The sequence below is a fragment of the Triticum aestivum genome, chromosome 3A (assembly GCF_018294505.1).
Source record: "Triticum aestivum cultivar Chinese Spring chromosome 3A, IWGSC CS RefSeq v2.1, whole genome shotgun sequence".
Classification (NCBI taxonomy): Eukaryota; Viridiplantae; Streptophyta; class Magnoliopsida; order Poales; family Poaceae; genus Triticum; species Triticum aestivum.
In genome coordinates this window covers 738,566,786-738,592,950 of record NC_057800.1, presented here as the reverse complement: position 1 = coordinate 738,592,950, position 26,165 = coordinate 738,566,786, and the positions used below count along the sequence as shown (strand labels likewise).

Genomic DNA, 26,165 nt, shown 5'->3' with positions numbered 1-26,165 from the left:
ACCCGTTGTATGTGAACGTAGAGCTTATCACACCTGATCATCACATGGTGTCTCGGCAGGACGAACTTTCGCAATGGTGCATACTCAGGGAGAACACTTGTACCTTGAAATTTAGTGAGAGATCATCTTATAATGCTACCGTCGATGTAAGCAAAATAAGATGCATAAAAGCTAAACATCAAATGTAATCAATATAAGTGATATGATATGGCCATCATCATCCACTACACCACAACACCAATGCAATGGCATGTAATCTGCCGGGAGAAACCCCTTAAGAGGGCAGATAAACTGTCGGGAGAGCAATTCTCCCGGCAGATAGAACTGCCACGAGAACGGCTACCGGGAATTACTTCTCCCGGCAGATAAACTTCTCCCGGCAGTTATACTGCCCCCACACATTTATTTGCCGGCAGTTTATTTTCTCCCAGCAGATTTGCCGTGGCATATAAACTACATTTAGTGGCAATGTAACTGCCGGCGCAAGCTTGTTTACCCGGCAATTCATATGCCATCACATTGATTTCACTAGCAAAAGCAAATTGATCTGGGCAACAAATCGCTAATTTAATATGCATTCATTTTTCCAGGCAATCCAGACAAATGACACTATTTCATAATTCACATATGGACCTCTTCGTAAAACTTAACTTCATTCAATGAAATTAACAACCAAATACATATGTTCCTAGAAACGCCCATATATAAGGGTGTTGTGCAACAAAAGGAAAATTACATATGTTTTTGGATGCGACACGACCAAAATGAGCATATAGTGTTCTATGCTAAACTAGCAACCAAAATTAGCTTTCCCCATGGTTGTAATGTTCCCAACAACACGAGGCCCTAATCATTCAAAATGCTTATAGTTTATTGATTTAACTTCCGCTAGCCTCTCACTCTTGTGCTTCAACATTGTATTCTCTTCCTTTTTCCATTCTGTTTCCTGAAAAGAGAAATTTTTGGCACATTAGAATTTACATATCAGATGTAAGTAGATTGCCGTTTGTTTTCCTTCTCATCGTTGCCTTTTGTTTTCATTCTGACACATCATCTAAATGTTCCAAATAAAATATGGTCAGGTTCATATTTTTACATGTTAAAGGGGGCAAACTAATACGAAGTCATGACAGCATGGCAAAAATTGGAACCCAAATTTGGCCATATTCATTTTATTTTTAAAAGTGCTTCACAAGCATGAATGGTAGATGCACGCATGTGTACAGAATGTCACCCCCATTTGTCAAACCATCTTTTTGGACTCAGACTAGAACAAAAATAAAAAATGAGTAAACAAGTTTAGGTTGGATATATGACTTACCTAGTGTACTCTCTGCCTCCATTCAAACTTCTCCTCCTAGCATCTTGTAGCCTTTGCTCAGCTGATAATTACTTGCCCTGACATAATACATGGAACATATAAGAATCCATGCTTCATGTTATTCTTAAGAAACAGTAACTTATTGAGTAAAAACTAGATTGAAGACCCCAACCTTATAAAATTAGCATGTACTAACAATTAAACTCTAGAAGAGTACTCCACTTTCAGTCTGTCTTAGCAGCAAAATGAAAGGAGACATAAATAAGTTCTCTAGCTAGTTATTTTTCTTCCATGTAACAGTATATGTGCATGATGACAGTTGAACTAGATGATCTCACATCAATCGACCAATGGGAATAAACAGCACAATACAAAAATCTTTTTACCCAAAGCTTGCTTGTAAAACTCCTACAGCGTTTTAATGATTTAGTATTCAGTTGTAGCATCCGCTTGTTTATCACCAAAAGATTATTGAACTCCCTATACTGATAAGACTTAATAAAAACATGTGTGCAGTCATTTAGAAGTATCCACTGCGGCACTGCCATAGTGCATAGATCATTTAGAAGTTTTCACTGGCAGAGAGCATATCTACAGTCCTTTACGTACAATATAAATCGAAACTGCAAACATTCCATGGTGCTTCCTATCAAGATGTCAAAAGATGAAAATGATAAAATGTTCTGAAGAACTGTCCTTACTCGATTAAATGGAGAAATATTTAAGGAGTGACTACCCTGAGTTCAAGCATTACAAAATACTAGATGTTTCCTTTCACACAAACAACACATGTCCAAGCATAATGTGTATATAAGTATGAAAGATAGATCATAGTAGCTGATAGCATAGGCAAGCGACATAGATAACCATTGTTTCATATGCACGCTCAAAAGAATCAAGTAAGCAAAAGTAGTTTGATTTTCACATCTCAAGTTTTGATGTGATAACTCAAGAACATTTAGTCCCGAGCCATGACACTAAGGCGTTGAACTTCACAAATTTGTGCAAAATACTACAATCTTGAGATCCTGGAATGACTAATTTCCCCATGAGCACAAAAAGCAGTAACTCATAACCAAATCTATATCTAACACAACACACATACATTAGTCACGTTTGTCTATAGAAGATTTTTTCCAGGAGATACTCCTAATAGTGCAAATAGCAATTACAATGCAAAATCGACAAATTTACTGTAATAACTGATAAGGATGCTCCTTGAAGGATGTAAGTGTGACCACCAGAAGAAAATCAAATCACGTACAAGTTTTCGGAGTTGTGCAATTTAGGGAAGCACCTTCTCAAGCACAGGATCAAGGGATAGAACACAAATGATATCAAGATCTTGTAGAAGCTTCTCAAAATATCTAATTTCCTGTGACAATGTAGTTACTGCAATGCTTGTGAAGTTGAAAAGTATACACAAACTACTATCTATTAGATGGCATGAAAGTTTAAGCATAATTTTTGTTACCAATGTGAACTTGTTCTTTATATAATATATGGGTATATCACATTCAGACAACAACTTTCACAATACATAAATAATAAACTTCATATCAGAGAACTAACACTTTTGCAAGTTCAAATCTTTAAACTCTAGAAGCAGTACTCCACTTTCAGTCTATATTTGTAGCAAACAGAGAAGAGACAGAAAGAAATTCTCTATCTGATTGCTTTTCTTACATGTACAAGTATATGTGCGTGATAACGAGTGAACTAAATGATCTGACATCAATCGATCAATGGAGATAAACAAGGGTACTTGTTCATTCCAACTACATGTTCATTAGTCAAAGTTTGTTTTCTTTTAACATCCAGAATTAGCACAAAGAGCACTTAATCATAGTAAATGGAAGAATACCCATTGGCACCAAGAAATAGAGTTGTGAAATGCATCTTCATTGGTACATTCAAGCACAAGTTTGAGAGAAAAAAATGTTACCTCAGTATTGAACTCCTATGAAACAATTAGCTAGATGGTAAATCAGGGCAAGAAAAGTAGCTACTTTTTTAGAGAAATTTTTAATATCAAATCCACACTCATGTCTATAAATTTAGCTCTTCCAGATGGTGGCACCAAAAACTTTATAGAGCGCTACATTCCCCTACTACTATAGTACATAATTTTTTGAATTTGGATTAGCAGTCCGCCCAGACTCCAGAGCAAATACAAGTCATTGATTTGTTCCATAAAATGAATATCCACCATTCATCAGTACCTTGCCCAAGAGATCTAATGGTTGACATTTCTTAGATTCGCTATGTACGGGCAAGTGCCAAAACGACTCCAGGACCTTTCTGGAATCTTGACAGTTCCAAATGGGCCCACTGGTGAAACTCTGCTATTCAATATCTTTTGTGGCTATGATCGGGAAACAACGATGACTAGAGTAACCTTCCTTCTATAAACAATTAGCTTGTACAGAGCACTAATCGTTTGTATCTACCAATTTTTGAAGCAGCAACTTGCCAATCCTTTGGAAGGGATTTAACACTCAACAGCATACATACTACTCCCATCTGAAAATAAATGTTGCTCAAATAAACGGATGAGTGAGTGAAGAACACGTGCATAGCTCGTGCCTTTGACTAGTATACACAGTCTTCAGTTGCGCAATGTCTGAACCTGAATAAATATAGACCGATCCATGTACTAAGAAGGATGGATACAAGCAAATGAAGTAGGCACATATACTTGCATATTAAGATAACAAAATGAAATATACACTAACCTGGCTGAAACCCTTTACTAATCACGAGCACCAGGAATTCCTCGAACAAACCAACCACTGCTAGAACCAGTCTCCAATCCTTTCACTAATAGCACCTGCATCAATTTGGTAGGAAAAGGAAAAAAACAATAAGGAACACGCTCAGTAGTAACTCGCTGGAAGGGAAAAATCTGCCTTCGTAAGGAGAACTGGACAACGAGTACCATGAGTTCTCATCGAACAGAGAAGAAAAGATTAACAACCTTGGTAAGGAAGATCTCACCTGCATCGGGTTTCCACCAAGACGGATCTGAGGAAAGTATTGTACCAACACAGTAGAGATGGGACACCACGCTTGCCGTTGGCGGGGAGGAAGCCGTGGTGGGGGCGTATGCTCGTCGACGTGATGGACTGTAAAGAAGAGATGGAGGCGACCGACATCGTCGACCAGTTCTGGTGGTGGTGTAGAAGGGAGGAGGCAACGACGACCTCGCAAACCAGAGGCGTATCGAGGGAGGCGATGCCGAGCTCCAAGCACCACCACCATAGATCCCGATGGGGTCACCCAGGTCAACCAAAGGGGGGGAGGTGGAGGGCGTGGTCAACGGCAGAGGGGGCGGCGGCGGCGGTCGACGAGGATGTTTAGGAAGGGGCCGATTTGGGGGAGAATAGGTTGTGTGGTGGCTCTAATTCTTCTCTTTTTTTGAGCGGTGGCTGTAATTCTTTTGAGTGGAAATGTCACGCGCTCGCCCGCGCCAGCGCGCGTTTGGGCCAAATATTATTTTGGGCTCGCGCCACAGGCAGGCCCGACAGATAGTGGGCCGTAGTTCAGTTCTCCCGGCAGTTTTCATGACCTAAGATGTGGACATTATTACTGGCAGTGTGCATGCCCTTGCTGATTAACTTCTACCGGCAGTTTCTCCGCCGTTATGTACTTCTACCGGCAGTAACAAGATCCCTGGCAGATGGTTTGCCCTCATTCTTGTATTTCTCCCGGCAGTTAATTGCCCCCAATTCGGTGTTGTGGTGTAGTGATCTTGCGCTTGTGATCTCCATCTCCGAAGCACCGTCATGATCACCATCATCACCGACGCAACACCTTGATCACCATCGTAGCATCGTTGTCGTCTCGCCAACTATTGCTTCTACGACTATCGGTACCGCTTAGTGATAAAGTAAAGCAATTACAGGGCAATTGCATTGCGTACAATAAAGCGACAACCATATTGCTCCTACCAGTTGCCGATAACTCGGTTACAAAACATGATCATCTCATACAACAAAATATAGCATCATGTCTTGACCATATCAAGTTAGATGTCCTCTACTTTGTTGTTGCAAGTTTTATGTGGCTGCTATGGGCTGAGCAAGAACCGTTCTTACCTACGCATGAAAACCACAACAATAGTTTGTCAAGTTAGTGTTGTTTTAATCTTCTCAAGGACACTCGCTAGTCACTTGTGTGCAAAGCACACTAGTAGAAAAGGGGGAACGGTCCAGGCCGGGTCAGCCCATTAGTCCCAGTTCAGTCCAGAACCGGAACCAATGGGGGCATTGGACCCGGTTCGTGAGCCCAGGGGGGCCGGCCGGGCCACATTGGCCATTGGTCTCGGTTCATCTGGACCTTTTGGTCTCGGTTGGTGGGACGAACCGGGACCAATGGGCCTCGCGCCTGGCCCACCACCATTGGTCCCGGTTGGTGGCTTGAACCGGGACCAAAGGCTCCCCTTTAGTCCCGGTTCATGCCACCAACCGGGACCAATGAGGTGCCTATATATACCCCCTCGCGTAAGAGCAGAGCACACTGCTCTGTTTTTTCTGGCCGAGGGGGAGAGGGCTTGGTGGTGCTCTAGCTCACCTCCTATGCACACAAGGTGTTCGATGGAATGCCCGAGCCACACTACTTAAGCTTTCTCCTCTCCAAGCTCGACCTCCAAGCTCCATTTTCCTCAATATTTGTCTAGGTTTAGCGGTCCGTCACGCCCCGTCCCCGTCTTCACCGCCGTCGATCACCCGCGCCGAGCTCATCGCCGGCACCACCGTGGTGAGCCTCTTGTTCTTATCTTCTTTCTGAAAGGAAAAATATTCTTACTTGTATGTTTACATAGATACTTGTATTATTTTCTTACTTTTATTATTGCATCTTATATAGTGCGATGGTTTTGGTATCCGCCCCCGTCGGCCCTCGTCCTGTCTATGATTCGGATGTGGTATATATATTATCTTTATAACTATTGGTTCATTTATTGTTTATGAAAATTATGCCGACCAACGTGACATAGATTTTATTTATGTAGGATGTATGTGAATCGGAAATTCCAACCGACCCTATTGTCGAGAGGTTAAATTTAGTTGAAGAAGAAAACAATTTGTTGAAGGAAAAAATAAAAAAATTGAGGAGGAGAAGATGATATTGGAGTTGCATGTTGCGGATGTCGTCGATGATCACAAGATCAAGATGGATGCAATGCGCTTGAAGATTAGAAAGATTAGAAAATATGCCATTCATACCGAGGCTTGGTATCATTATGCCGTTGGATCAATTGTTACCTTGGTTGCGATTATGATCGCATTTGTTTTCGCATTGAAATGTTTTACATAGTTTCAATGTATGGTTTAATTAATTAGATGCTCTGGAGAGCTATATGTTGTTAGATGAGAACTATGTATGTACTTTGGTTTTAATGTGATGATGAACTTCTATTAATTTGGACACTTAATTATATATAATGCACGCAGATGAACCGGCAATGGATGTACGGTGACAGACACACCTCCGAGTACATTAAGGGCGTGCATGAGTTTCTCGATGCGGCTGAGGCAAACAAGCAGAATGGTTTTATGTGTTGTCCATGCACTGAATGTGGGAATACGAGGTCTTACTCTAACCGGAAAATCCTTCACTCCCACCTGCTTTACAAGGGTTTCATGCCACACTATAATGTTTGGACGAGGCACGGAGAAATAGGGGTTATGATGGAAGACGGCGAAGAAGAAGAGTACGATGACAACTATGTGCCCCCTGAATACGGTGATGCTGCAACGGGGGGGAGCTGGTGAAGATCAAGAGGAACCAGACGATGTGCCCAATGATGCTGCAACGGGTGAAGCTGCTGAAGATCAAGAGGAACCAGACGATGTGCCCGATGATGATGATCTCCGCCGGGTCATTGTCGATGCAAGGACGCAATGCGAAAGTCAAAAGGAGAAGCTGAAGTTCGATCGCATGTTAGAGGATCACAAAAAAGGGTTGTACCCCAATTGCGAAGATGGCAACACAAAGCTCGGTACCGTACTGGAATTGCTGCAGTGGAAGGCAGAGAATGCTGTGGCTGACAAAGGATTTGAGAAGCTACTGAAAATATTGAAGAAGAAGCTTCCAAAGGATAACGAATTGCCCGACAGTACATACGCAGCAAAGAAGGTCGTATGCCCTCTAGGATTGGAGGTGGAGAAGATACATGCATGCCCTAATGACTGCATCCTCTACCGCGGTGCATACAAGGATCTGAACGCATGCCCGGTATGCGGTGCATTGCGGTATAAGATCAGACGAGATGACCCTGGTGATGTTGACGGCGAGCCCCCCAGGAAGAGGGTTCCTGCGAAGGTGATGTGGTATGCTCCTATAATACCACGGTTGAAACGTCTGTTCAGAAACGAAGAGCATGCCAAGTTGATGCGATGGCACAGTGAGGACCGGAAGAAAGATGGGAAGTTGAGAGCACCCGCTGACGGGTCGCAGTGGAGAAAAATCGAGAGAAAGTACTGGGATGAGTTTGCAAAGGACCCAAGGAATGTATGGTTTGCTTTAAGCGCGGATGGCATTAATCCTTTCGGGGAGCAGAGCAGCAATCACAGCACCTGGCCCGTGACTCTATGTATGTATAACCTTCCTCCTTGGATGTGCATGAAGCGGAAGTTCATTATGATGCCAGTTCTCATCCAAGGCCCTAAGCAACCCGGCAACGACATTGATGTGTACCTAAGGCCATTAGTTGAAGAACTTTTACAGCTGTGGAATGGAAACGGTGTACGTACGTGGGATGAGCACAGACAGGAGGAATTTAACCTAAAGGCGTTGCTGTTCGTGACCATCAACGATTGGCCCGCTCTCAGTAACCTTTCAGGACAGACAAACAAAGGATACCACGCATGCACGCACTGTTTAGATGACACTGAAAGTATATACCTGGACAAATGCAGGAAGAATGTGTACCTGGGCCATCGTCGATTTCTTCCGACCAACCATCAATGTCGAAAGAAAGGCAAGCATTTCAAAGGCGAGGCAGATCACCGGAAGAAGCCCGCCATGCGTACCGGTGATCACGTACTTGCTATGGTCAATGATTTACACGTAATCTTTGGAAAGGGTCCCGGCGGACTAGCTGTTCCGAATGACGCTGAGGGACACGCACCCATGTGGAAGAAGAAATCTATATTTTGGGACCTACCCTACTGGAAAGACCTAGAGGTCCGCTCTTCAATCGACGTGATGCACGTGACGAAGAACCTTTGCGTGAACCTGCTAGGCTTCTTGGGCGTGTATGGGAAGACAAAAGATACACCTGAGGCACGGGAGGACCTGCAACGTTTGCACGAAAAAGACGGCATGCCTCCGAAGCAGTATAAAGGTCCTGCCAGCTACGCTCTTACGAAAGAAGAGAAAGAAATCTTCTTTGAATGCCTGCTCAGTATGAAGGTCACGACTGGCTTCTCGTCGAATATAAAGGGAATAATAAATATGCCAGAGAAAAAGTTTCAGAACCTAAAGTCTCATGACTGCCACGTGATTATGACGCAACTGCTTCCGGTTGCATTGAGGGGGCTTCTACCGGAAAACGTCCGATTAGCCATTGTGAAGCTATGTGCATTCCTCAATGCAATCTCTCAGAAGGTGATCGATCCAGAAATCGTACCAAGGCTAAGGAGTGATGTGGCGCAATGTCTTGTCAGTTTCGAGCTGGTGTTCCCACCATCCTTCTTCAATATCATGACGCACGTCCTAGTTCATCTAGTCGACGAGATTGTCATCCTGGGGCCCGTATTTCTACACAATATGTTCCCCTTTGAGAGGTTCATGGGAGTCCTAAAGAAATATGTCCGTAACCGCGCTAGGCCAGAAGGAAGCATCTCCATGGGCCATCAAACAGAGGATGTTATCGGGTTTTGTGTTGACTTCATTCCTGGCCTTAAGAAGATAGGTCTCCCTAAATCGCGGTATGAGGGGAGACTGACTGGAAAAGGCACTCTTGGAAGTGACTCAATAATATGCAGGGACGGATATTCTTGGTCTCAAGCACACTACACAGTTCTACAGAACTCTACCTTGGTGACCCCGTATGTCGATGAACACAAGAACAGTCTGCGCTCCAAACACCCGGAGCAGTGCGACGACTGGATTACATGTGAACACATCAGGACTTTCAGCAGTTGGTTGGAAACACGTCTCAGAGGTGACAACACTGTTTGTGATGAGCTGTACTTGTTGTCCAGGGGACCATCTTTGACTGTATTGACTTACAAAGGATACGAGATAAATGGGAATACATTTTACACGATCGCCCAAGATCAAAAGAGCACCAACCAAAACAGCGGTGTCCGCTTTGATGCAGCAACCGAGAGCGGAAAGGACACATATTATGGTTACATAGTGGACATATGGGAACTTGACTACGGACATGATTTTAAGGTCCCTTTGTTTAAGTGCAAATGGGTCAATCTGTCAGGCGGCGGGGTACAGGTAGACCCACAGTACGGAATGACAACAGTGGATCTGAAAAATCTTGGGTACACTGACGAACCGTTCGTCCTAGCCAATGATGTGGCACAGGTTATCTATGTGAAGGACATGTCTACCAAACCGAGAAAAAGAAAAGATAAGGAAGCGAATACATCATACGATGAGCCAAAGCGCCACATAGTTCTTTCAGGAAAAAGGGACATCCTGGGAGTGGAGGGCAAGACAGACATGTCTGAAGATTATGAAAAGTTTCATGAAATTCCTCCCTTCAATGTCAAGGCTGACCCAAGCATCCTGATAAACGATGAAGATTATCCATGGTTACGGCGCAATAAGCAAATGACACAAGCGAAGAAAAAGTGAAGACTTTCTCCCGCAACTATTATGATGATACCATGCCAACTTTGTAACACACGAGTATGCTATGCCAACTTTTTCAGAGTTCATTTGAAAACTATGAATTTAGGTCGAATTTTCTCTATAGGTGCATCTATGTTCATTTTTTTAGTAAAGTTAATCACAAACTTGTGATTCACACAAATTTCAAAGAATTCAAATTTTAACTATTCAAATTTGAAAACTAATGGCACTAACAGAAAGTTTATAATTTTTCTAAAACTAATGGCACTAACAGAAAGTTTATAATTTTGCTGACCTAAAAGCAAAAAGAAATAAAAAATAAAGCAAAAAACAAAAGAAAATAAATAATGTAGAAAACAAAACAAAAAATCTGGAAAACAAAAAAAATAGCAACAATAAGTATTTTTTGTAAATAGAAACAAAATAAAATAAATAAAGCAACAAAGAAAACAAAAAAACTAAAAAAGTGTTTTCAAATTTGAAAACTAATGGCACTAACAGAAAGTTTATAATTTTTCTAAAACTAAAAGCAAAAAGAATAAAAAATAAAGCAAAAAACAAAAGAAAATAAATAATGCAGAAAACAAAACAAAAAAACTGGAAAAAATAGCAACAATAAGTATTTTGTTGTAATTAGAAACAAAATAAAATAAATAAAGCAACAAAGAAAAAAAGAAAAAAGTGTTTTCAAATTTGAAAACTAATGGCACTAACAGAAAGTTCATAATTTTTCTAAAACTAAAAGCAAAAAAGAATTAAAAATAAAGCAAAAAACAAAAGAAAATAAATAATGCAGAAAACAAAACAAAAAACTGGAAAAAATAGCAACAATAAGTATTTTGTTGTAAGTAGAAACAAAATAAAATAAATAAAGCAACAAAGAAAAAAAGTGCCACCTACTGGGCCCCCACGGCCTGAATACGACTAGAAACCCTACCATGGGCCAGGATTCAGGCCCGCAGGAGGCCCAGTAGGCCCACAGGCACACAGCGCAGGGTTAGGCCCGAAAGCCTGCATTTGAGAGGAGCTCGAGAGGGAAGGCGCAGTAGCGCTTATAAACCACTCTCGAGCTCTCTCAGCTAGCGAGGTGGGACTAAAGTTTTGGCGCGGGGCAGCACAAGGCCTTTGGTCCCGGTTGGTGCCAGCAACCGGGACTAAAGGGGGCATTGGTCACGGTTCGTGCACAAACCGTGACCAATGCGCCCCTTTAGTCCCGGTTGGTGCCACCAACCGGGACCAAAGGTCGCCGCTTCCCGCCCTTTGGGCTGCTGAAAAGAGGCCTTTCATCCCGGTTGGTGGCACCAACCGGGACTAAAGGGGGCATTGGTCACGGTTTGTGTCACGAATCGAGACCAATGCCTTTGGTATATAACCACGACTTGTGAAATTTTCAGATTTCCCTCACCAGTTGCCCTCGACGACGCCGACCTCCTCGACGCCGCCAGGCTGCCTCGATGCCGCACGCTGCCCCGCCGTCGCCGTTGCCCGCACCCTCGCCGGCCGTCGCCCACGCCCGTTGTCGCCGTCGCCCGCGCCCTCGCTCGCGCCCTCATCACCCGCGCCCATCGTCGCCGTCGCCCGCGCCCTCATCGGCCGTCGCCCGCGCCCGTCGTCGCCGTCGCCCGCGCCCTTGCCCTTGCCCTCATCGGCCGTCGCCCGTGCCCTCGCTCGTGCCCTCGCCGGCCGTCCCCTGCCCCGACGCATCGCCGCCTCTGTGAGCACCGCGCGTCTACCGCCCCCGCCGCTACCGTGCATTTTTTTTAATTATACATGTTTTTTACATGTTTTTAGATTTTCATATATATATATGTATGTATGTATCTTTTAGATATATGTTTTTGTATGTATGTTCATATATGTTTTTTATGTATGTTCATATAGGTATATATGTATGTATTTTTTCAATTGTAATGATGTTTTAAAAATACATATATGCAAAAGTTAGATTTTTTTATTAGAAAAGTTTTATCTATATATGCTCTCTGATTTAGTACATTTTAGGTTAGTTTCATTTTAAAAAAAGTTTTATATATTTAGGAAGAAGGAATAGAAGGAAGAAGAAGGAACAAACTGTTTTATATATGAGGGTCGAGAGGGGGTCGACGGTCGCCGAGGGGTCGACGCTCGAGAGGGGGTCTAGGGTCGCCGAGGGGTCGAGGGTCGTCGAACATGAGAGGAAGAAAAGGATAAAAAAAAGAGGAAGAAGAAAAAAAGGAGAAGAAAGAATAGAGGAGATCTTCTCCTCTATTCTTTCTTCTCCTCTTTTTTTGCTTCTTCTTCCTCTAATTTTTATCGGGAACGAGGGTCGTCGAGGGTCGCCGAACATGAGAGGAAGAAGAGGATAAAAAAAGAAGAGGAAAAAGAAAAAAAAGGAGAAGAAAGAATAGAGGAGTTCTTCTCCTCTATTCTTTCTTCTCCTCTTTTTTTTCTTCTTCTTCCTCTTTCTTTTATCGGGAACGACGATCGCCGAGGGGTCGAGGGTCGAGAGGGGGTCTAGGGTCGCCGAGGGGTCGAGGGTCGTCGAACATGAGAGGAAGAAGAGGACAAAAAAGAAGAGGAAGAACAAAAAAAGAGGAGAAGAAATAATAGAGGAGTTCTTCTGCTCTATTCTTTCTTCTCCTCTTTTTTTTTCTTCTTCCTCTTTTTTTTATCGGGAACGGGGGTCGTCGAGGGTCGCCGAGCGGTAGAGGAAACCCTAAATAGCAAGTATCGTCGGTGTGAGATACATGTGGCCGTCGGTGTCGGACACTACATCCACGTCCCACAAGTGACGCGGGCTTCGACACCCATGTCACTTGTGGGACGTGGATGTAGTGTCCGACACCGACGGCCACATGTATCTCACACCCACGATACTTGCTATTTAGGGTTTCCTCTACCGCTCGGCGACCCTCGACGACCCTCGTTTCCGATAAAAAAAGAGGAAGAAGAAGAAAAAAAGAGGAGAAGAAAGAATAGAGGAGTTCTACTCCTCTATTCTTTCTTCTCCTCTTTTTTTCTTCTTCCTCTTCTTTTTTTATCCTTGAAGCATTGTCGAGGCCACCCCAAACCCTAGAGAAGCAGCGTCGAGGCCACCCCAAACCCTAGAGAAGCAGCGTCGAGGCCACTAATTAATATTAGTTCTACGTTTGCCACTAATATATCCATCTGTCATGTTTGAATAATAATTGCCATGTTGTAAATATTTGTAGAAACTATGGACACCGCCCGAGACGAAGTACAAGAAGAGTTGTTGGGGGACATAATCGCACGAGGAAGTGATGCCGTCTGCTCGTTGTTTCTCAACGACACCGATGGTCTGGAAGCAGCTGGCTATGATTATGATGGCTCCGGTGACCTAATGCCGGTGCAAGAAGGAGACCGTGAGGACGGCTCCGGTGACCCAATGCCGGTGCAAGAAGGAGACCGTGATGACGTCTCCGGTGACCGAACCGAGTCCGGCCAGGTATATATATTAGTTAAGCTTCTGCTGACTAGCTAATTGATGCATTCATTGTTTTGGTATGTACACATATTAATTAAGTCTTTGTTCTTTTTTCTAGCCCTCCGGATCGAGCACAACTTCGGTAAAGAGACGAGGCCCGAAGAAAAAGTTGAGCTCGGATGAAAAGTTTGAGATCATAGCAATCGCGCCCGACGGCCAACCGATTGAACCCCTCCGGACAAAGAGCGCATTTGTTGCTCAGTGCGGGGTTTTGGTTAGGGACAAGATCCCGATCAGCATCCAGCAATGGTTAAAGCCGGCTACAGAAGACCCTGAGGTGTCTTATGTCAATGATATGCAGAAAAATGATCTTTGGACTGAGCTGAAGTCAAATTTCACCCTACCGCAAGAGGATGATCCGGAGAAGCCAGTTAAAGAGCAATTAATCAAGTCTTTTGCTCTTAAGAGGATGGCAGAACTATTCAGGAGGTGGAAGAAAGAGCTGAATAAGTTTGTCGAAAATAAAGAGACACCAGAATTCAAGGGCAGATATGAGAAGATCAGAGATCACTGGCCCGCATTTGTGGCCCACAAGACATCGGAAAAGAGTAAGAAGATGTCGGCGACAAACAAGCAAAATGCTGCGAAGAAGAAGCATCACCATCGCACGGGGTCAGGTGGCTACCTCGTAGCCCGGCCTAAGTGGGCCAAGACTGAGAATGATCTGGCTGATAAAGGGATCGAACCAGAGACAATTAACTGGCCAGACCGTTGCCGGACTTGGTTCTTCGGGGCTGGCGGAACCTTGGACCCTGTATCAGGGAAGTGCATTTGGACGAACGATCAAATGGACATACCAGTCAAGAAGCTTCAGCAGTATATCGAAGCAGCGCAGCAAGGGACGTTCGTTCCAGACAGAGAGAACGACGAGCTCACAATGGCCCTCGGGAATCCTGAGCACCCTGGACGGACACGAGGCACGCCAGGCTCCATTCCGTGGAAGGTTGGGTTTCCGGACGCAGGCGGTTACAAATGCCAGGAGAGGAGGAAAAAAGTGCAGCAGACCCAAATGCAGGCGCTGCAAGCAAGGGTACAAGCGATAGAGGAACGAGAAGCAAATCGCAGCAAACGAACTGCCGAAGCTTCCCCCGAAGCTACCCCGCCATCTCAGCGGAGAAGCAGCGTGGCTTCCACCGAGCTGCTTCAGCCGGAGCATGTCTTGACGGCTCCTGCCAGCTATCCCGTGGATGCTATCACGGAGTCTCAAAATTGCCACCTTATGACGCAATGGATTAATATGAAGGTCAAGGCGGCTGTTGGCTCTGTTTTTCCTACTGAACCCGGCGCAACTTTTCACTGCCGGCCGATTCCAGAAGGATATGCTAGGGTGATGGTGGATGAAATAACGGAGGGATTTGAGGACCTCCAGCTTGACCACCCTACCGGTGAAGGGGAGACTCGGCTGGGTTCTGCTCTGAAGACTCCATGCCTATGGCGGAAGGAGCTCATCAACCTTCCGAACTGGACGCCTCCGCCTCCTCCTCCTCCTCCGGCGAGTCAGGGCACTCCGCCTCCTCCACCGCCTCCTCCTCCGGCGAGTGACGATCAGGGCACTCGGCCGGCTCCTTCTCCGGCGCGTGGCGGCACTCCGCCTCCTTCTCCGCCTGCGCCGGCGCGCCCGAGCAGCCAGCCTCCTCCTTCTCCGCCTCGTCAGCAAGGGCGGAAGAGACCTGCCGCCGCTCCGGCTGCTCCGGCGCGTCGTAGTCCTTCTCCTCCGCCTCGTAAGCAAGTAAAGAAGACAACCGCTCCGTCTGCTCTGCCGGCGTCTAGCAGTACAGCCAGAGGCGGGAGGACATACAGATTCGGTCCTTCTCTGAAGACTCCAGAGAAGTTACCATACGAGAGGACCCCGGAGGAGAACGCCGAGATCGCGCGAGAAGAAGTGAGGAACTTCTTTGAAGGGGTGAAAGCAAAGAAACATCCACCTCCGGAGGAGAAGGTAGATCCGGTGAAAGCGAAGCGCACTCTGGCTGCCCTGACAAAACCACCCAAGTCTCCGCCGAAAGGAAACTATGAGCGCATTATTGGAAAGGAATTTGCCGAAGCGGAGCGGTCGGGAAGTACTGTCAGTGATCAAAGGCTGAAAGAACGACGAGCTGGGAAACAAATTGCACAGCTCGGCGAACAAGCGAAGCAATCGTGCCCCCCGCTCAAGGTGCCTAGCGACATCGTCGCTAATGATCCGAGGATGGTGCCCGGTTATAGCAATCTTGGAGATTACCTGCCCGACGATGTACATTATGATTTCATGGAGGTGCAGATACAAAGATACGAGTACGGGAAGCCTCTCGTCAAAGATGAAAGATCTCTATCAACGATGATGCGAAGATTGCATGATTGGTACTTGAAAATCTGCAGAGAGTCTGGGGGGAGGAGTACTTTGTATGTGAGAGTTAAAAAGGAGCATGACCTCGTTGGAATTGATCTGTTGCCTGTTCCATTTGAGGAGTTCTTTCAGTTTTTCAATCAATTGGCCCTCGATAAAGCAACGGTCACCTGCTACTGTCTGTAAGTAGTACTACTTCTGTCATTAAGTCTCTCTATATAGCTCAGCTCTTTCATTGCATGTATTTATAATTATCCTCACTATATTATGCAGATTGAAGATCGTCGAATTGAAGAAAAGACAAATCGGTGATATTGGGTTCATTAACACAAATATCATAGATGCAACTCAGGTTAAATTTCATGCCGCAGATACCGAGGCCAACTTGCTACGATCGTTGGTAATAAATGAAAACAAAGATATAATACTCTTTCCTTACAACTTCAAGTGAGTGTTACTGTCTTGTGCGTATTCGGTTTCCCTTATATATTAGTCAAGGTTATAGTAATGTAATTGATGAGTTATGCATGCGTGTGCAGTTTCCACTATATTCTCCTAGAGATTAAGCTTGAGCAGGGACTAGTAACCGTCTTAGACTCAAGACGAAAAGATCCCCAAGACTATGCGGACATGACTCAAATGCTCGAGAAGTAAGTTAAATCGATCATTATCCACCATATCAGCAACTTTGTTCATTTCCTGATATATCAAGTAATTGTTTTCTTTGTCTGGCAGGGTTTGGAAAAAATTCACCAAAAAAGCTCCGGGACTCCCGAAGAAGCTGCAATATAAACACCCAAAAGTAAGTACTATAGTAGCATGTTCCGCGCATCTCCTATTGATTCAAGTGCTAGTTTCATCAATACCATTTGGCATTCTTGCTTATCAGTTTGATTGTCCTCTATTTCTTGTAAAGTGGTTGTGGCAGGAACAAGGGAATGATTTCTGTGGATACTACGTTTGCGAGTCCATCCGCCACACGACCTGTGAGCGGGGATACTCTGACGAACAATATGAGGTGCGTAAATAACAACATTCACAATTTTATTTTATTACCATCATTTGTGTTGAGTTTCATTCATTCATATATATATATATATATATGTGTGTGTGTGTGTGTGTGTGTGTGTGTGTGTGTGTGTGTTTGTGTGTGTGTGTGTATTGACCCCCTTCTTCAAATTAGATGTTTCGGAAGCGGGATGAACTCCTAGCACCAGCTCGCATGCGAGCAATTCAAGAGGAATTGGCGGCATTCTTTCTTGACCACGTGATCGCTGAAGACGGAGAATACTATGTGGACCATGAGTCCGTATGTTAGGAGATTATATTTGTAAGAGATAATTATTGTATATATGTAGCCGGTAGTGTCGGATAGATATACGAGAACTTGTTGTTCGACCAATCTCTCGAAGAAGGAGAGGTGGTCGATATCACTTCTCTCTGTATGCATATATGTTCATGACGATCTTTTATTTCCTTCGTTTGCTTACTAGCTAGCTAACGTGTCTAGTCCTCTCTATACATATGTATAGTACGTAGCATCGACCAAGCACAAACATAAGAGAGGACACTTCTCTCTATTAATTATAGCTAGCTAACACAATATATGAAACACCTAAATTAACCCCCCAAAACCCCCAACCCCCCCCCCCCTTTAAAAAAACAAAAACCCCAGCCACAGAAATGCTGACGCGTGGATGCCTATTGGTCCCGGTTGGTGCCACCAACCGGGACCAAAGGCCCGCCTGCCTGGGCTCCGCGCATAGGCCACGTGGAGGCCCATCTGTTCCGGTTCTGGATTGAACCGGGACTAAAGGGACAGGGCATTAGTACCGACCCTTTAGTCCCGGTTCAGGAACCGGGAAAAAAGGCCCTTACGAACCGGGACAACATGCCCTTTTTCTACTAGTGGCACGACGGTAAAACCAGTCGCGCGTAAGCGTACGCGTAATGTCGGTCCGGTCCGCTTCATCCAACAATACCGCCGAACCAAAGTATGACATGCTGGTAAGCAGTATGACTTGTATCGCCCACAACTCACTTGTTTTTTACTCGTGCATATAACATCTACGCAAAAACCTGGCTCGGATGCCACTGTTGGGGAACGTAGTAATTTCAAGAAATTTCCTATGCACACGCAAGATCATGGTGATGCATAACAACGAGAGGGAAGAGTATCGTCCACGTGCCCTCGTAGACCGTAAGCGGAAGCGTTATGAGAACGCGGTTGATGTAGTCGAACGTCTTCACGATCCGAATGATCCAAGTACCGAACGCAGGGCACCTCCGAGTTCAGCACACATTCAGCTCGATGACGTCCCACGAACTCCGATCCAGCAGAGCTTCACGGCAGAGTTCCGTCAGCACGACGGCGTGATGACGGTGATGATGTTGCTACCGAGGCATGGCTTTGCCTAAGCACAGCTACGATATGATCGAGGTGGATTATGGTGGAGGGGGGCACCGCACACGGCAAAGGGATCAATGATCAACTTCTATGTCTTTGGGGTGCCCCCTACCCCCGTATATAAAGGGGGAGAAGGAGAGGGCGGGCCAAGGGGAGAGGCGCACCCAAGGGGGGGGCAATCCTACTTCAAGTAGGTTTGCCCCCTCTTTCCTAGTCCTAGTAGGAGAGGGGAAGGAAGGGGAGGAGAAGAAGAAGGAAAGGGGGGCGCGGCCCTGATAACCCACAAGTATAGGGGATCACAACAGTTTTCGAGGGTAGAGTATTCAACCCAAATTATTGATTCGACACATGGGGAGCCAAAGAATATTCTCAAGTATTAGCAGCTGAGTTGTCAATTCAACCACACCTGGAAACTTAGTATCTGCAGCAAAGTGTTTAGTAGCAAAGTAATATGATAGTAGTGGCAATGATAATAAAAGGTAATGATAGCAAAAGTAATGCTTTTGGTATTTTGTAGTGATGATAGCAATATCAATGGAAAGGTAAATAAGTGGAGAACAATATATGGAAAGCTCGTAGGCAATGGATCGGTGATGGAGAATTATGCCGGATGCGGTTCATCATGTAACAGTCATAACCTAGGGTGACACAGAACTAGCTCCAGTTCATCAATGTAATGTAGGCATGTATTCCGAATATAGTCATACGTGCTTATGGAAAAGAACTTGCATGACATCTTTTGTCCTACCCTCCCGTGGCAGCGGGGTCCTTACGGAAACTAAGGGATATTAAGGCCTCCTTTTAATAGAGTACCGGGACAAAGCATTAACACATAGTGAATACATGAACTCCTCAAACGACGGTCATCACCGGTAAGTATCCCGATTATTGTCACTTCGGGGTTAACGGATCATAACACATAATAGGTGACTATAGACTTGCAAGATAGCATCAAGAACTCTCATATATTGATGAAAACATAATAGGTTCAGATCTGAAATCATGGCACTCGGGACCTAGTGACAAGAATTAAGCATAGCAAAGTCATAGCAACATCAATCTCAGAACATAGTGGATACTAGGGATCAAACCCTAACAAAACTAACTCAATTACATGAAAGATCCCATCCAACCCATCACCGTCCAGCAAGCCTACGATGGAATTACTCACGCACGGCGGTGAGCATCATGAAATTGGTGATGGAGGATGGTTGATGATGATGATGGCGACGGATTCCCCTCTCCGGATCCCCGAACAGACTCCAGATCAGCCCTCCCAAGAGGTTTTAGGGCCTCCCGAGAGGCAATAATAATAAATCTAGGATTGCAGCGCATGGGTGCCACTCAATAAAAAAAATTGTGCAGAGATCTCACAATTTAAATGTCATGTAAGCATCACGTAGTAGTACCATAATCGAGTCAACAAAAGAAATGATAGTTAGTTTGTTCGATCTGCAACTGATTTATACATGCCTTGATTCTGTTGTGTCTGAATTTTCTCATGCATTTACAGTATGTAACAAATACAGTAAGAAGCAATTAGTATTTGGGCATAAACAATATACTGGGAGATAGGAACTATGCTCAGGCTCAAGGTAAAATCTGCTCTTGGCCGGGCTCAATGCCTTTGGTCTCGCCTAGTCTGTCACCGTAATCCGGTATGCCCGTGCTCGCTGGCAGCCAGCTCGGCAGCGTGTAGTGCTCCCTGTGCCTGACCTACGCCTACTGCCGCTGACAGTTGCACCAAATGACCTGACCACCCTAGACACTGAACCTATGAAATTTTCTTTACTGATCACTTCTAATGGAATAAGACATGACTGAAAATAATAGTAACTTTGTGATGCAGTTGTACTCGATAGCTCATCGGACAAGGAGGTTAGTAATGCAAGTATCCACTAGTCTGAAGGTAATCATTCTATGCACTATTCATGTTAATGAAGTTCCTTCTATGATTGTCTCAGTTCATAAGTTATATACATGTCATGATGCCAAGATGTGATACTGGATGTTACTAGTACTACTGTGCTAGTATAGAAGTAGGATCATATTCTGTTGCATGATGCCAAAATGTGACAGTGACATAGCTGCTACTAGTACACTAGTCTAAAAGTAGGATCATATGCGTGTGAGTGTGGCTCCTAGTAATCTTAAATGTAGAGATATGAGGTTATTTATTTCACATGATACTTCAAATTAGTATATCAGAGGAGTTGTTCAGTTTGTATAAAAAGGAAATTGCTCCTGGATCGGTATTGAGCATTGAAAGACGAAATAAGTTTCGAATGCAACACATTTATGAGCTTATGCAGAAATATGTTCTTTTGGTTTCCTCCATGGTAGTTTTTTATTATTGATTTACTTCACAACAGAAAGTTTCTTGGAAGTTTAATTATGCTATGATTTTCTCTTCTGTTGCCTGATGCCAAGATGCAACACCAGCCAGAACTAGTCCTACTGTAAAAGTAGGATCACATGTATGTGGTTGCTTGTAATCTTTATTGTGGAGACTAGAGGTTCATTAATCAGAGGGTTGTTTTGTCAGTATAAAAACGGATTTGCTTCTGGATCTGTATCGAGCATTGCAGCCTTGCAGGACTAAATAAGTTTCCAATGCAATTATGCAACAAATTTATAAGCTTGTAATGCAAAAAATTATGTTCTTTGGTTTCCCTCATTGTAGTTTTTGTATTTTCTATTTAGTTTGTTTTGCTTGGAATCTCTCGATAGGCAGCTTCCTACCTATTTCATATTGGATCTGCATATACTATGAATTTATGATATTATAACTTATATTGCTTTGCTTCTGCCTTCTTCTGTAAAAATCATATACCTAATTAAGTGGGTAATGATTTATCTTCTACTGTATGTTTTTCGGATGTGGACACGCGCACACCCGTACAGACATACTATATTGCATTTTTTGCTTTGATTATTATCTAGATTTATGCCTACTTGGGGTCCCCACTTTGATAGACCTGGTCCATATTTTTTATCATTGTCGATGTGAATTACTGAACTATTGCTGCTATGTATTTGAGCATTTGTAGGATGTTGGAGACAAATGCAACATCAGTGTTGCTAGAAGAGAATGTCTGTAAGAGAAAGTCGGATGATGTGCGATGGGAGTATGGGAGTCTAGACGATGTTTCCAACAAGGACAAAGTGAAGTGTTTGTTTTGTAACCACGTGATCATTGGAGGTGTTTATCGTCACAAGCAGCATGTGGCTCACATTGGTAATTTTGTGGCTAAATGCAAGAAAAGCTCGCAGGAAGCTAAAGATAGGTGCAAGAAATCTCTTGAGGAGGCATCTAAGAAGAGGAGGGAAAAGACTTCACGTGAGCTAGAGCTCAGAGAAGGCGTGAATATTTATCGTGCTGGAGATGCTTAAGTTACTTGTATTGGAAGCGCTGAGCCACACAACATATGTCCCATTGACAGTGGACACGTCCTATTGATCCTAAATTAACTCAAGTTGTGCATCTGTGTGGAACTATCCCTGTTGTGACTTGAGAGAAGTCTTTCAAATAAGATTCTAGGAATAAAGTACTTGTGAACTTGAGCACATAATTTATAATGCTATATGCCATATTGGGCATTGCGTGATGTTTGCCTCAACTATATTTGAATATTTGATGTTCCTATGTTGCTACTACTTCCCTTGAGTAGATCATTTTTAGTTCTTCACGTTGTTGTGATGTACTCCCTCCATCCCATGATATAAGATCTCAATATAAGATCTTATATCATGGGATGGAGGGAGTATCATATTATCATTCAATTATCCTAACCTACTGTAGTAGAAAATGACTAAGGCTATGCCTAGCCAAAAAATTGTCCTCCTAACCTGCTACCATACAAAATGCATTGGCCCGCCTAGGCTACGCCTAGACAGGCAAGGCGCTAGGCAGAGAGTCATCGCCCGCCTACCGCCTAGCGCTTTTTCAAACCTTGATCTCGCTAGCCCTTTCTGAGACCGCAAAACATAAATGCAGAGCACCTTTAAAGACTAAGGACTGACTACACATTGTAATTCATGGTAAAAGAGATCTAGTCAAGTCATACCCAATGTAAACTAACAATAATGAATGCAAATGACAGCAGTGCTCTCCAACTGGTGCTTTTTAATAAGAGGATGATGACTCAGCATAAAAGTAAAAAGATAGGCCCTTCGTAGAGGAAAGCAGGGATTTGTAGAGGTGCCAGAGCTCGGTTTTCAAATAGAGATGAATAATATTTTGAGCAGTATACTTTCATTGTCAACATAACAACCAAGAGATGGCGATATCTTCCATGCTACACACATTATAGGCGGTTCCCAAACAGAATGGTAAAGTTTATACTCCCCCTTCCACCAACAAGCATCAATCCATGGCTTGCTCGAAACAACGAGTGCCTCCAACTAACAAGAATCCCAGGGGGAGTTTTGTTTGCAATTATTTTGATTTGGTTTGCATAAAGCTTGGGACTGGGCATCCCGGTGACCAGCCACTTTCTCGTGAGTGAGGAGCGAAGTCCACTCCTCTTGAGAATAACCCGCCTAACATGGAAGATACGGACAACCCTAGTTGATACATGAGCTATTCGAGCATACAAAACAGATATTTATTTGAAGGTTTAGAGTTTTGCACATACAAATTACTTGGAACGGCAGGTAGATACCGTATATAGGTAGGTATAGTGGACTCATGTGGAATAAATTTGGGGTTTAAGGGATTGGATGCACAAGCAGAATTTCCGCCTAGTACAAGTGAAGGCTAGCAAAAGACTGGGAATCGACTAGCAAGAGAGTGAACACAGTCATGAACATGCATTAAAATTAATCAACACCGAATGCAAGCATGAGTAGGATATAATACACCATGAACATAAATATCGTGAAGGCTATGTTGATTTTGTTTCAACTACATGCGTGAACATGCGTCAAGTCAAATCACTTAAATCATTCCGAGGAGGATACCACCCTATCATACCACATCATAACCATTTTAATAGCATGTTGGCACGCAAGGTAAACCATTATAACTCATAGCTAATCAAGCATGGCACAAGAACTATGATCTCTAGTTGTCATTGCAAACATGTTTATTCATAATAGGCCGAATCAAGAATGATGAACTAATCATATTTACAAAAACAAAAGAGGTCGAGTTCATACCAGCTTTTCTCATCTCAATAAGTTCATCATATAATCATCATTACTGTCTTTCACTTGCACAACCGAACGATGTGAATAATAATAAGGGTGCATGTGCATTGGACTAAGCTGGAATCTGCAAGCATTCAAGCATTCAATAAACAGGAGAAGACAAGGCAATATGGGCTTTTTTGTCAGATCAACAATTATGCATATAAGAGCCACTTCAACAATTTAATTGTGGTCTTCTCCGATCGACCCCCAAAGAAAAGAAAATAAATAAAACTATTTACACGGGAGAGCTCCCAACAAGCAAAAGAAGAACAATAAATCTTTTTGGGTTTTCTTTTTAATTACTACTACAAGCATGGAAAGTAAACTAATTAAAAGCTACAACTATTTTTTTTGGTTTTTCTTAAGATTTATTGAACACGCAAGAAGAAAGCATAAAAAGGAAATAAAGTAGCATGGATGATACAATGAAAAAGTATGAGCCCCGACATCTAGCAATGAGTGTGTGAACATAAATGTAATGTCGGTGAGAAATACGTACTCCCCCAAGCTTAGGCTTTTGGCCTAAGTTGGTCTATGGCCATGGCTGGCCTGGCGGATATCCATAATAGTAGTTTGGGTCGTACTGCGAAGAAGAAGAAGAAGAAGAAGAATCTGATTGCCACTGGTTGGCAATCATCTCCGGATCCCACTGGTAATTAGACTGTCGTGAAGGATCAACTTGTGGTTCCGGCTCTGGCTCCATGGCTGGTGTAGGGTTCTGGTAGGCGTGAATAGCCTCTAACGGAACAATGTACTAGCATGTAGATAAATCAAACAAAGAAGGAGCAGGAAGGGTAATAGTCTCAGGATGATGTTTATCAAAGAACAATTTGTATTTAAGCTCTCCTTCCCTATTCTTAACAATAAAATCATGTGCCACCATACTCTTATAATCTAAATAAACATGAGGCAGCACTTTTTCTTCCTTGTCATAATGCCTAATAGGTATATTAAAATGTGCAGCTAGGCGTGAAGCATAGATGCCTCCAAAGATGGGGCTCTTTGTACGGTTCAGACTTAACCGTTTAGCAATAATGCCGCCCATACTGACAGAGTTATCACCGAATAAACTGTGGAGCAAAATAATAATATCAGGGACACTAAGGTTTCCACAGTTTCCGCAACCAATTAAACAACGACTAGCAAATAATGCAAAATAGCATAAAACAGGAAAATGTATGCTGGTGGTTCGTGCATCGGAAACCTTCCTTGTTTCCCCTACAGTGATAGTATCAACAAACCCATCCACATCCTCGCGATGTGGTTCCTCTGTCTTGCCCTCGAAAGGGACTAAACAAACCCGACAAAAATCATAAAGTGACATCTCCTTATGCTCATCATATAAATGAAACTCCACCATAGGTGGTGAGCTCCTAGAATGGAAATGAAAGTTTTGCACAAAGATATTTGTGAGTAAGAGATACTGATCGCGTTGGTCGTGGAGGAAAGCGGTGAGGCCTGCATTCTTAGCCAAATCATAAAAATCTTCATAAATCCCGGCTGCTCTCAAGAAATCATCGGAAGGCCATTCACACGACCGAACGTCCGTGGTGCGAGGCAGATTATACTTAGGCTTCTGTGCCTTTTCCTTCGAGCTTCGGCTCGATGAGCCCCTCAAAAGTCTCTTCATCATTTTCTGAAAATTTCTGAAATTTTTAGTAACTTCAAAATAAAAGTAAACCAAACTCAATAATATTGATAGCTACTACTCCTACAAGTGCCTAGAGCCTATATCATGCACCAAAACTACTTGGAACCGTATAAATTTGACATGCAAGCTCAAGAACATGGTCACCTAGGCAGCAAAAAATTGTAATGAATAAAGCACTACAACAAAAACTAATTGCACCAATGGAGGAGTCACATACCAAGGAACAATCTCCCCAAGCAATTTTGTGAGAGGTGCTTTGAGCAAGGAGATCGAAAATGGCAGAAAAACGAGCTTGGACTCGGGGTTGAGCTGGTTATTCGTGTTTGTGGGAGGATGAAGGAGTGTGTGGGTGAAAGGATAAGTGGAGGAGGGCCACCGTGGGCCCACGAGGCAGGGGGGCGCGCCCAGGGGGTAGGGCGCGCCCTCCACCCTCATGGGCAGGTGGGTGACCACCCTGCTGTGTTCTCAGTGCCAAATATTCTCAAATATTCTAGAAAAAATATATTTAAATTTCAGGGCATTTGAAGAACTTTTATTTTCGGGGTATAAAATATTGCATGGATAACCAGATAACAGACAGAAAAATACTATTTTTATTTGATTTAATATAAATAACAAAAAGTAAAAGGATGGTACAGAAGGTTGTGCCTTCTAGTTTCATCCATCTCATGATCATCAAAAGGAATCCACTAACAAGGTTGATCAAGTCTTGTTAACGAACTCATTCCGAAAAACATGGAACCGGAGAAATTTCGAATAACACTATGTTACCTCAACGGGGATATGCACATCCCCAATAATAAGAATATTATATTTCTTCTTGACAGTAGGAAGACGAAATTCAAAACCTCCAAATATAATCGATGGAATTTTTCCAATAGAGTTGATACTATGAACTTCAGGTTGTTTCCTCAGAAAGTGTACCGTATGCTCATTACCATTAACATGAAAAGTGACATTGCCTTT

The 26,165-nt window shown here is 43.5% G+C and overlaps 1 long non-coding RNA gene across 1 annotated transcript; it reads right to left on the bottom strand.

Annotated features, from left to right (window-relative positions):
* Nucleotides 1–617: 617 nt before the first annotated feature.
* LOC123059600 (uncharacterized) lies at nucleotides 618–4,712 on the bottom strand. Its single transcript, XR_006427494.1, has 4 exons — nucleotides 4,319–4,712; nucleotides 4,057–4,151; nucleotides 1,322–1,398; nucleotides 618–946 (listed from the first exon to the last, which is right to left on the bottom strand). It is a non-coding gene; the product is annotated as an uncharacterized lncRNA (long non-coding RNA).
* Between the last annotated feature and the right edge of the window lie 21,453 nt (nucleotides 4,713–26,165).